Source organism: Struthio camelus, chromosome W, assembly GCF_040807025.1.
Source record: "Struthio camelus isolate bStrCam1 chromosome W, bStrCam1.hap1, whole genome shotgun sequence".
Classification (NCBI taxonomy): domain Eukaryota; kingdom Metazoa; phylum Chordata; class Aves; order Struthioniformes; family Struthionidae; genus Struthio; species Struthio camelus.
The window spans coordinates 58,320,224-58,332,354 of record NC_090981.1 but is presented as its reverse complement, the minus strand read 5'-3'; the positions used below and the strand labels follow the sequence as shown (position 1 = coordinate 58,332,354).

Genomic DNA, 12,131 nt, shown 5'->3' with positions numbered 1-12,131 from the left:
CAGCTGGGGAAGACAAAAACAAAACAGCCTAGAACAGGTCCCCGGATGAGGGAAGCAGCCCTCTATGACCCCCTCAAACGCCCCAACAGGGTCTGCAGCAGGGCCAGAGCCCAGACCACAGACGGGCTTTTGGAGCCAGCATCCCCCTGTGCCCCCAGGCCTGCAGTGCATCATTCCATCCTGGCTCTTCCCACATGCCATGATCACTCAATACAAAACTATCTGTTTAACCTTCTCTGCCCAGCAGGGATCATTAATTTTTCCATCTTCTCCCACTCTGAGCGCAACAGAAGGTCAGTGGACAGTATCCAGCCAGGACAGAGACCTGCTCAGTTTGCCCAGGGCTGGCTGGACATCCCACAGCCTCCCAGGGAACAAGGATTCACCCTACGTACCGGAAGCTGGGATATCTGGTCATCACACTGCTCCCTTGCAGTGCTCGTCTTCAGTCTCTCCCAGGAAAGCCTCAACACCAGCGACTTCCCAGGCCCCACCAGGACAGCAGAGTACTGAAGGCAAGAGGAGACGAGAGCAGAGAACAGGTTCGGTGCTTGCCCAGGCCACGTGCGGCACACGGCCAAGCCGGATACCGGGGATCCTGGCCCGTTCCCTCCGCTCTGCTGCCCAGGACGCGCTGCCTCTGCAGCGGCCACAGGTGCTACCTTCCCCTACTAAGCCTTGGGGCTCTCCCAGCTCTCTTCTGGCACCTCCATCCCATCTCCAAGCCTGGGCTGCCAGGCCCCTGGGCTCCCTTAAAGCCCAGCCCTGGGAGAGCACCTGCCTTTGGCTTCCCGCTGACTCATTCCCCTGTGATTCACCCCCTCCTCCTGCCTGACTCACCCGTTTGCGCGGTTTGTGCCACAGCCCGCGCGTGTGCAACCCTGCCACAGTTGTCAGGGCAATGCCACAAGCTCTGCGAGGCAGCAAATCAGGCAGGAAAACTGGCCAGGCTACACCAAACGCCTTGACTCCCGCAGCACGCAGCGGCAGGAGGGGCAGAGATGACGCCACTGGCTCAAGTCCGCATCGGGGAGACGGGGGCAGCAAGGCAGCCCGGGAGTGGGAGCGCTGCCATGTGTAAGCACTGCTGAGATAAGGAGTGAGGCTGGGGGAGGGTTTCCTCCAGGCTCCCAGGCTGCCTTCCAGGCAAACCCGTTCACTTTATCAGGCCTTTGGCAGCCTGTCCCCCACCTCTGGCTCTGGGAGGGTTAGCTGGTGCTGCTGCTGCGCAGACCCATATGCTAGCTGCCTGCCACCTAACCTCCTTTAGGTACAGCCAGCACATGCCTTCCCAGGCCACCCCAGGCTATGGCTTTTCCCAGCTTAATTCTCCAGGCAGCTGCAAAAGACACAGCTGGGAGCCCAAGACCCTGCTTGGGAAGAGAAGATGAGCTGAGCTGAGTGGCTCCCCTCCTCACCTAACTCTGCTAAAAAACAGTGTGAGCAGCCCTACAGATGGCAGAGGGGTGACCAAGGTATGGGCACAGAGCTCGGGCAGAGGGATACTGTGCTTTCAGCTTCCTGGGAGCTGGGAAGGGCTTTCTTCTAAAGCACAGCTTTGTCGCTCAGCATCAGCTAGTGCCGCGGTCCTTGCGGGGCCTGCAGGCTTGGCCAGTTCCTGAATCTGGACAATACAAGAAGCTATATGCATGATGATACGATGTATACGTATCCTCCGCACACTGCTTCTCAGACTAGTGATTCCCCTAATGCTAGGGGCAGAAGTTCAAATGAAACAAGCTTTGCCCCAAATCCTCTCCCTTCACATTCATCCTAGCATCATTTCTTTCCAGGAGCTCTTTGGCTAAGCTCAGCCTCTTTCTTAGAGGGAACCAGTGTAGACAGAGGCTACAAAAGCAGGATTGCACATCACATCACAGCTGCTCACCGTGCTGGAGCCCAGCGAGAGCTGCAGCATGAGCCTCCCCGCCGGCGAGAGGCTGCGCGTACCAGAGCACATCCATCTGTGTCAAGGAACGCGAGAGAGAGCGGGCGTGCACAGAAGATGCCGGCCTGTGCAACACGCCTGGCGTGCAGATCTGCGCTTCTGCTTACAGCAGCCTCATGGCGGAAGGACCCATTTCCCATCGATTATGGAAAAAAATTACTGAGATCAGACATACACTCTTCTTTCACTCTTTCTGCTCCATACCCTGCGAGTCAGAGTCACGCTGACCAGGGGCTCTGGTCATATTCACCCAGGAGCAAAGTTCAGGACTATATGTCAGAATTGTTGGTTCAGCTAACGGAGCTCCCTGGATTCTTACAGGTATGACACAGAGGTGCAGTACCCAGCGCCTCCTGACTCTTGCCATACGCTCACAGAGCCTTTCTCCCTTTTCAGGGCAAAGAAAACCAAAACATAGAGAACAGAAGTCTTACCCAGGATCACACAGGGAGCCAGTGACTTGCCCCACATGCCACCTCTCCTTTTATCAGGATGCTTCAGTCTCCAGGGTCCCTTCTAGGGAGGTAGGGTGGGACATCTGCAGTACTCACTGCATGTCATCAGTGAGGTCAAAGGCAGAGCCAACACCACGGTCACGGTGTCACCAAGGTCACAGAGCTGGGTAAGTGCTTGAACAAAACTCAGCAGCTGCCAGTGGGACAGGCCCAGCAATTAAAATTGACATGCTTGAATCCACTTGTTAGTATTGGAAAAGATAGGCTTCTCTGCGAGCTCTGGGAGTCTCTGAGACAGTAGACCTATGTGAGCTCCTAGACCAGGCCAGCTCCTTGCTGTAGCCCCAGGAAAAAGGGGGAGCTGAGAGCAAACCCAGTGATGTGTCCGACATCCTGTTAGAGCAGCTAGGGGACTGCTCTGAGTTGAGCCAGACAGCAACAATTTCCTAGCGACAGTTCTCCATTTGTGAATAACAGATGTAACACACCATCCTTAACACCATCCTTCAGTCAGGCTCTGGGACGAACAGACAGGAGATAGCTAAGCTACTCTTGCTTTTGAAGTCTCTCCTACACCAAACAGGATCCCTTGCAACTGCCTTGTGTTCCTCTTCTACAGCCCAAGTGGCAAAAAAAGAGTGGCAGAGCATCCCTCCAAAGGACAGAGACAGCACCTTGCTGCCTTGAAATAGCACATTTCAGGCTAGCCAGTTGGGAACTGTCAGCAGAGAGGAGCCAGTTTATTCACCCATCTTTATGTCAGTGACCTGCTTCTACAGTACAGGTGCTGTCAAAGGGCAGGATGGGAAGAGAGGTTAGGGGAAACTACAGAAGAACTTCAGGCTTCCTGAATGTGGATGGGGGCAGTTTGCTAAGCTGCAAGAAGTGCACGAAGTTGATGCTTCTGCTGAAATGCTTCCTGGTTACAAGGGCTGACGCACAGATCACTAGTTTGAGAATGAGCAATCTACCAAGGTGAACAGAGGAAGTCACCGCTTCCAGGAACCCCTTGCTGGGTCATCCTTCTCACAGCAGCTCTCTGCTCTCCACATTTCTCCCTGCCCAGGGCTTGAAAAAGTAGAGCAGCCTCAATGCTACTAACTTGCATGCTGGCTGCAGTGACCTGCTCAGAGTTGCCAGCAAAAGGACAGAGGTTGGAATAGAGTATGTTCCTCTCACAGCCTCTCCTCTCTGCCGAGGACCTGGGGAGATGGAATAGCTGGTCCTGGACCGCAGGATATATGGAGTATTCCTGGGATCACTTTTCATCTCCTGGCTAGATGACAGTGAAGCATTAGTCCTTTGTTCACATCCAAGGTTATCAGGTCCAACGTAAGGACCAGATGTGGAATTTCTCTTAGTAAAAGCTCAGATTGAGGAGCACGTGTCTGCAGCAAGGGATGGAGCTGAACGGCCAAGCGTCTGCTAACCCAGTCTGAAAGAGTTTTAAGGACTCAACTGCCTTTTCTGGTCCGTAACACAAATTCAAGTTTGCTAAAATTGGAAAGCATGCCGTGTGGTTCACAGCTGGCGCTCACCCTTCCTGCAAGCTGGAAAATCCCATCGTCTTGGCAGCCCTCAGCAACCCCCACACCGAGGGGGGATGCTCATGTTGACTCAGCACATCCTGCAGCCTCCTTGCACAACCTGGGTGTGCTGGCTGGCTGGCTGGGGCCATATGAGGCTTAGGATGGAAACTCACCATGTCCCTCTTTCCACCTTGCTGTGGGAAGGGAAACACAGGTTTTAGGCATCCATTCCTTCCCTCCTTTTGCTGCTCCTTCTGCTGCTGTGCCCAAATGGCAGCCTGAGCAGATAGCACTAAGCCGAATGGCTAGGAAAGCAGCTAGACTTGGGCTTTCCTGCTTAACTACACATGCAAATATCCAGCTTTGGCCTGGGTAGGTCATTTAAAAGGCAACTTCCCCCCTCTGCCAAAGCAAAACGTGCCTGCAGGCACCCAGGGCTGTTTCCTCTTCTGCATTTGGGAGATGCCTTCCCTTGAGGCATTGCATTTGACTCTGCTCACTCTGCAGCCTTCGCCTGCTCAGAGCAGGTCAGAGAGGTCCAAGTGCTGATCGCATTGGCAATGCACAAATTCATGCGTGAGCAGCTGCAAGCATCTCCTCGTCCCACACTTCTTTGGTATCTCTTACAAAATACTCGTCTGCCCCACTGTGGATCCACTCAGGCAAGATAGCCTCACTGCTCTTCCCCAGGGAGCGAAAGGCATCCTCCTTCCAGCAAGCAAAGGCTCTTTCTTCCTCCTTTTCTCCAGTAAAGTTCCACACCAGGATCCTTTCCACAAGGACTGCTTCCCCCACCTCACTGTCAGCTCTCCTCTTCCTCCAGGCCCAGGCTCCTGCTTTTTTTGCCCTTACCAATACAGCCATCCGTTCTCATCTCCTGATTAGTGTTACCAGAATATCCTCGTCTGCCACTGTGTCATCTCTCTGCCTGCTCTGGCCAGCGAAACAATTCTCCATTGCGGGAGGGAGACTCCACTACATTTGCCACAACACTTGACAGAGTCACTAACAGCCCCAACAGCAGGAATGGCCCCTCTTAACCATTTTCCTGTCAAGGAGTAAGATACGGAGAAGTGCTATGACTCACCTGAAAACCCCTGGGCAGAATGCCTGAACTAAGCATACAATCCTAGCTTCCTTGCTCCCAGCCTTATGCTCAAAACACTCATGCATCTCAAGATCCAGTCCCAGTTTTCACTATGGTCTTAAAGCTACCCATGAACTTGTTTAGTTTTGGTTTGGTTTTTTTTTTTTTTTTTTTCATGTTTGAGTAAAGACTTGGATCCTCTGGTCCAGCTCCAGGAGCAAAGGACAAATTTCTATGTACTGACCTCAGACTGGCTCTGCATTTTCACCACAAACCTCCAAAAGCAGTTTGGGGCCTGGCCTACCAGGTAAGAACTGTTAAGACTTCCCGGAATCAGGTCTTAAGGGCAGTCCCTGCTCCTCAGCTCTAGCTGAGCACAACTAGCTCTAGCACCCACACCAGGTAGGCCAACATCCTTTACAGCGTCTAGGTTTGGTGCAGCAGCAAATCACCACCCACCTACCTTCTAGAGCGAGAGGCTGAGGAGGAAGGCTTGTTCACGTTGGCTCCAGTTCAGACATTTCACTAAAGTTATTAAAGTTACTTTTTCTCTACTGCATTTGTCATGATCACAAGGTTAAGAGTCCAAGGCTGTTGTCTGGTTCAGCAGGGCGACTGAACGGGAAAGCAAAGCTTATGCTGCGGAACGACGCACAGCTATTGTGCACTGCTCATCTATGAGTTTCTTGGCATCTCTCTCCAGCTTCAGGTCACTCAGTTGCCTGGTTCCATCTTCTTGGGGACTCCTTGAAGAACAGATCCTTTTGGTTCCCCCTGGGAAAGTGATTCAGCTGGTATTTCCTGTTATTACCATGTGAAGCACCACATTTATTGGCAATATCGTTACCCCACTTCTATTTCCCTGGACATAATCTATTAGATTAAATTCATTATTCTCTATCACTTTATAGCACAATCTTTTCATTTCTCTCTTAACACACATCTGAGACATATCAAGTTCCAGACAGGCTCACTCCAAAGGTAATTCCATGCTCTTTCCTTGCAAAGATTTGTACAAGAAGTCATACATTTTCTTTTAGGTGCTAAAAGCCAAGCAACCAACCAAAAAAAAAAAACACCACACACACACACAAAAACCCCACTCATCTTAGGGGTTCATTTTAAGACAGAACTTGACTTTTCTTTCCAGATCATCATTTTGGTTGCAGCTTTCTCAGGCTACGGAAGGCAGCTCCATCAGCAATGCCAATGTTTAGAGCTGTGTTGTAGGGAAGTTTTCAAGGGCAAAATGCCTTTTCCTATCCAAAAGCAACCAGCAAATGAATACAAGCGCTTCCTGGTAAACTGTTACTCTGTGCTTCAAGCCTCTGCTGCAAGACAGGCCTCTGATATCAGCCTTCCTTCCGGAAGCATCACTGGGTTTTCTTCAGTTACTCTAGCAGTATGACATTGTAGAGAAACACAATTAAAGAGAGCTGTAATCTATAATAAATCATTCCTATTGAACTGCCAGGAAGAGAGCTGCAGAGCAGAAAGAGGAGAGCTATTTCAAATCTGAAGTCTGTTTCCTCAACAAACACAAGCCATGAAACAGCCCTTCAGCTACAGGAAACAGGCACAGCAGCAAGAGAAGCACTTTCAGGATGGCAGCCTGATGCCACAAATTCGTATGTTCTCTCTATGAAGACTTATTACACGGCCAGGACAGATCACAGCAAATCCCTTTAGATCCCAGATGGTAAGCCTTGGGGAGAGGTAGGCAGGCCAGCCCAAGACAAAAAGCTGAAAACATGCTAATTCCTCAAAAACTGTTAGTATTTTGGCTGTTGCGTGCTCCTAGAATATGAATGGAAACAAAAAGCTCAGACCTACTACTTGATGCCACAGCCGCTTTCTTTTGCTGGCAGCCACAGCACAGAGGGCCACAAGAAGTGAATTACTCTCTTGTCCACTACTGGTCCAGCTACTCCAATCTCATCAGTGATGGAAACGCCGGCACAGAAAGGATACAAGTGACTGCGCTAACCTGTCTATGCTACACTTTCTCTGCATAGCTACAGCATTGCTGATTGGCAGTAAGAAAACCCGAGTACAGACAGCCCAGATATGCTTTCCCCAAGTCTCAGCTGAGTAAAGAGTTGGCTCTTGCAGACTATTCTTTATGCATCTTCCAGACAGTGACAGCTGCATACCACCGCTGGGCTCAACTATCTTCTCACAATTTAGGGAATGCAAGTAGAAACACCCATCAAGCCAAAGTTTACTTCTGGGCTCAAAGACACATCTTTGTTGAAACTGTGCTGGGGACTTCAGTAGAGGCAGCATTAAGGTTGCTGCTGATGTCCAGAAGGACATTGGCCAGTTTTTCAGTTACACTGTTCAACTCGGTGTCCCCATCTGACTATAAGCAGGCTTGCATGTTCCAGATCAGCCTAGGAGATGGCAACAGCGAAACACAGCACGTAACCACACAGTACTTTCCGAACTTTGACAGAACAGCTCATCCAGAAGGAAATCTCTCTTGGCTGCCTCTCCCTAAATGCTTATTCCAGCACTGCATGTCTAACTCCTCCCCAAATCGGTAGCTGAGAATGTGACCCCACTGCCTTTGGGTTTTTCTGTTCCTTTGTGCTCTGCTTAAAAATGTATAGAATGAGCAGGCAAAACACAAAAAGAGGGAGTAGCACTCAAAAGATGACACTGATATAACTCATCAGATAACAGCATTCAGCATTTCCAGTCTTAGACAAGGATCTCAGCGTGCTAGGTGCTGTATAAATGCAAAAAAACCTCCACTCTCTTCCCTAAAAGCTGGCAATCAACATGCCAGCACACACGTACTTCAGAGCCTTATCCACTGGGCTCTGCTGCCACTCCATGATATTTCGCAGTACACCTCGGGGCCTCAGATCGGAGCAAGGATCAGAAACAATAGGCTGCAAAAACAGGGTGAGAGGGAACTACCGCTTGGCTCAATGAATTCTGGTCACGCTCTGCCATTACTGCCCATAATATTTTGCAATGCCAGTTCTAGCACCAAGTGCTGAAGGTCAAATACATGAAAAGCAGTTCTTGAGCTGTCAATCTGAAATTGCCCCAATATCTCAGCTTCCCTCACGGGAAGGGAGCTTCAGCTGCCAGTTCAGAGCGAGCAAGCAGCTCCCCTTCGTAAAGAAAAGGAACCTGCCTTGGAAGTCTGAGGGAGGAAGGGCACAGCTATCTGCCACGAACAGCTTTCACTTAGGCTCCATGTTCCAGTTTCCACCTGCCTGTTTGTTCTCCCTCGGGAGCACCAGAGTCTGGAGTCCAGGAGACATTTTACAGACGATGGCTGGAACTGTAGCACAGGACAGAGTTGGGCAGTCTACACAGATCTTAAAATCACCCTAAATCTGATTTGGATACTACAGTAGACTGCAAAGAGTGAAATAGTTGTCATAGGCATTTCTGAGGCTTTGTATTCTGGTTCACAGATGGAAGGAGCGCTCACAGCTTAGGCAAAGGATCATGACATTTGTGAATACAGCATCATTCAGGCAGCCCATAGACACGCACCCTTTCCCCTCCATTTCTGCCTGAATGTCCTAGTCCCGGCTGAACTCTGAGCACAGGCACCGTAACAGAGTGCACTACCCCATAACAGCCCCACACATCTGACCCGCACAAGTTCAGAGCATCCTCCGGAGGTGGGGCAGGCTCCTTTATCTTTCAGGGCTGGGTCAGAGCTGGGGGCAGGGTGTTGCGGTTCACTGCGAGTGCTGACCTTTGAGAGGTGTAACGAGAGAGGTTTACAGCTCACATACCAGTACATGTTAAGATGAGCAAGTTCTGCTTGCTTCCAGCCAGTCCCTTGCCCCTGGCTCACACCCAAGGCTTTAGGCACTTTACAGAAGATAGGTCAGGTCCTAATCACACTCACATTATGGCCAGGCTGGAGCTTGGCTTCCTGACCCATTTCCTCTGTGCAGCCAGTGGGACAATGCTCCCTGCTGCATCCAGTAAGGAGAACGAGGCCCCCTACCAGGGTCTGGCGAAGGGTCTGCCCAAAGGCAGCTTCAGAAATATTCAACTTTTCCTTCACCTGCTCTGGGGGCAGGCCTCAGGGTCATATCACGTAGCTAATTAGAGCGTCTGTTTTCCATCAGCCTATAGAAACCCTGGAGCAAGGCAAGCAGGCTGCGCGGGATGGAGGGCACCGTACAGGGCCAGGCATCCTTGGCAGACGCAGGGATGGCTGGATCCACTGACACCAGTTACCTGAGGATGAGCAAGGGCAGCAGGATGACGAGCTACTCCCTGTGATTCAGGGAGAGGGCTTAGGAGAGCGGCTTCTTTCAGGCTGGGCCTGATCTGCAACTCCAGGCTTCAAACAGAACAGGTCTACAAACAGGAGGTGCCGGCCCATCCCCCAGCGAGGGGCAAAAGAGGAAGAACTGGACAAAAGCGGCTGCTGCCCAGGGGCCTGGGGAGAACGGCTCTGGGGGAGCTCCGGATGTCAGGTTAGCACGCAAGGAGCCCAAAGATGCAGAGGAGACAGGCTTGCCAGGAAGGAGCTCCTAACGGCGTGCCAGGATCCTGGCCACCTGAGATACGTCGAGGGCCGTGGCCGCACCGGGCTGCGTGTTGGTCCTGGCTGCTCGTCCGCAGCAGCGCAGGCTGGGGAAAGCGCGGTGCTGCTGCCAGCGGCGGGTTGCCATAGCAATCCCCCCAAGCGTGTCCCGCTGCCTCCCTCCTTTGTCTCGGCTCCCCCCAGCCTCGCCGTCCCCAACGCAGCGCACCCCATACACCACCTACTCCGGGTACCCGAAAGCCTCATCGGGCTCCCCAAAAGCTCATCACCCTGAGGAATAAAAGGGGGCAGAGGTGGAAGCCACCCCCAGGAGCCATCATCCCTACCCCCTTCAACTGCAAGGTGCCTGCTCCGGGCCCAGGTGCCCACACCCGACCTCGTCCACTCCCAAGATGGGAGCCCCCCTAGCCGTTATCCTCCCGCTGCGTTGCGGCAGGGAGGATGCTCTGCCAGTCAGCGTTACCATCTGTCAAGCCAAGCGTTCCTGTACTGCCTACTCCGTGTAGCGATATGCAGCCCCCTGCCCAGCCCAGCCAGCCCTCTTGCGCTGTCACCAGTGGCACAGGAGGGCTTTCTGGATGTGAGAAAGCTCCACGCACCTCTTTCTACCTTGTGCCAGTAGCAGGTTTGATGGAAACAGAGGTCCAGGATTTTTCTTCTTGCAGCCTAGCAGACATCCCTTAAGACAATAAGTCTCTGGTCTCCAGTCCCAGCCCATTTCCATTTTAGGCAGGTTTGTTCTGCTGCACTTAACCTTGCTGTGGCTTGAATTGGAGACAAGATCCTGCTTCACTTCCTGTCCTAAAAACTGTTGTCGACTGTTGCTATGTGCTGTTAAAAAATTATCCAACCTAGCATGTAAGCAGAATTCCCCTCTTTCTTTCCTTTCCTACACAGATGAGATGCAAGGGAAAGACAAAAGATCCTGCTGAACCACATCCAGGTGTGATACCTGCCAACATATTTTGATGAATTAATTTAATGACTTAACAGAATGGATAACCAAAAAACAAAACACTCTGAAAAGCTCAGCTTCCCTCCCCACTGCTGCTCCTTCCCTTGCCCTTCCACACATCCAGGAAGGCCCACCACAAACGGTTACATCATTTGAGCGTTACAGCAAAAGCTAGCAAAGCCTCTGTCCTGATCCAAGGTGACTCATGGGGCTCAGGAGACCATACAACTTCCTTCCGATACCATTAACCATGTCTTAAAGGGGCTAAAAATAAAGTCGGGCCAAAACTGCAGAGCTATGTCTTGCCTCAACATGAAACTTAACAAAGCTCAGCGTTAACCTCAGCTCAACCGGGATACCTGACAAAAATAACATGAGCAGGTGGAAACCAAAAAGCTCAGAGAAGCCAAAAATCTTGGGTAGATAAACAAGGGTGAGGCCAGGAGGCCTCACCCTGTGCTATGCTTGGTTGGAGAACATCAGTGGCAGATGCCACGCTGCCATGCAGCCGTACAGAAAAGGCCAGAGCGGTGCTCTCATCTCTCGTTTGTGGGTCTTGGGATATTTCCACACCCAAAGGCTTTGTGGAAGACTGCATTCGGTGTGGATGCACCCTTCCAAGACAACACGAACTGACTGCTGCAACAGGAGGGATGCTGCATTTTTTGGCAGTCAAGGCAGGGAAGCTGGCAGCTTGTAGTCAGCTTCCCACTGTGCAATGCATGGGCATCCACAAAAGCAAGGTCCAAAGGGAAAGGAGGGTGCTGGCACTAGGGCTGTAAAAAAGGGTCACATATACATCTGATAGGGAAAGGATTTGGCTTAGACACCTTAAGTAACTGAGGAATCAAAGTTCTTCCTAATCTCCGGGACACTACGGCCCTGCAGAACCTCTGCACACTAACATACAGGACTCTCACATAGCTCTTAGCAGGGAGCCGGCAAGATTGCACACAAATAGGACTTCAGAGGGACACAGGCAATGCTCGGGGGCCTAAAATTAGCCCCAGCAGATGATCCTCTGCTCCATTCTTGGGAGCAGTGAGAACTGAACGAGGATTCAGCTGTCCCAGCGCTCCCAAGAACAACATCTTTGAATGCCCAGCCTACTCGCAACAGAGATGGTAGGGCAAAGAGGGGATTCCTCACATAACTCCAGCGCTAATACCCACAAGGAACCCAGAGTCCCATCTCTGAAGGGGGAACAGCATTTCTTTGGGGTTTCCTGTGGAAAGAATATCTAGCACTACCTCGGCTAGTAAGGCCAAGGGACAATGGTAGCCACAATGTGCTAACGACAGACTGAATAGCGTCACGCTGATTACTTTTGGTTGAGGGTATAAACCCCCTCTTAGCCAGGTCTACGGAGCTTGCAAGCAAGGGCATCATGCCTCATTCCTGACAGAGGTGCCAGAAGTCTATTCAAGGATCTGCAAGGTGTACTTGCTTCCAGATTACTGCCGGCTGCATTAAACTGAACTAGAAAGATTAACTCAGTCCAAGTACCAGCTCACTGCTATCACCTGGGTTACAGGAGAGGGAAAAAGTTTCATGTTATGGCCAGGCAGTGGGAGGAAACTGCATTATACGTGTGTGGGAGAGTTGCTGTCCCTGAAGATATCAAGC

The 12,131-nt window shown here is 51.4% G+C and overlaps 1 protein-coding gene across 10 annotated transcripts in view; it reads right to left on the bottom strand.

Moving 5' to 3' along the window:
* ATOSB (atos homolog B) overlaps positions 1-12,131 on the bottom strand; it is a 40,881-nt gene that overhangs the window by 21,048 nt on the left and 7,702 nt on the right. For 3 of the 10 annotated variants that reach the window (XM_068924326.1, XM_068924331.1, XM_068924327.1), the window contains exon 3: positions 396-509. The exons of 5 other annotated variants lie outside the window; for them this stretch is intronic. The gene's annotated coding sequence lies outside the window, so the exon portion shown is untranslated. Of the gene's footprint in view, positions 1-395; positions 510-840; positions 1,165-5,482; positions 5,839-12,131 lie in introns of those variants that run through there. 2 more of the 10 variants (XM_009685394.2, XM_068924332.1) reach the window with 2 other exon arrangements.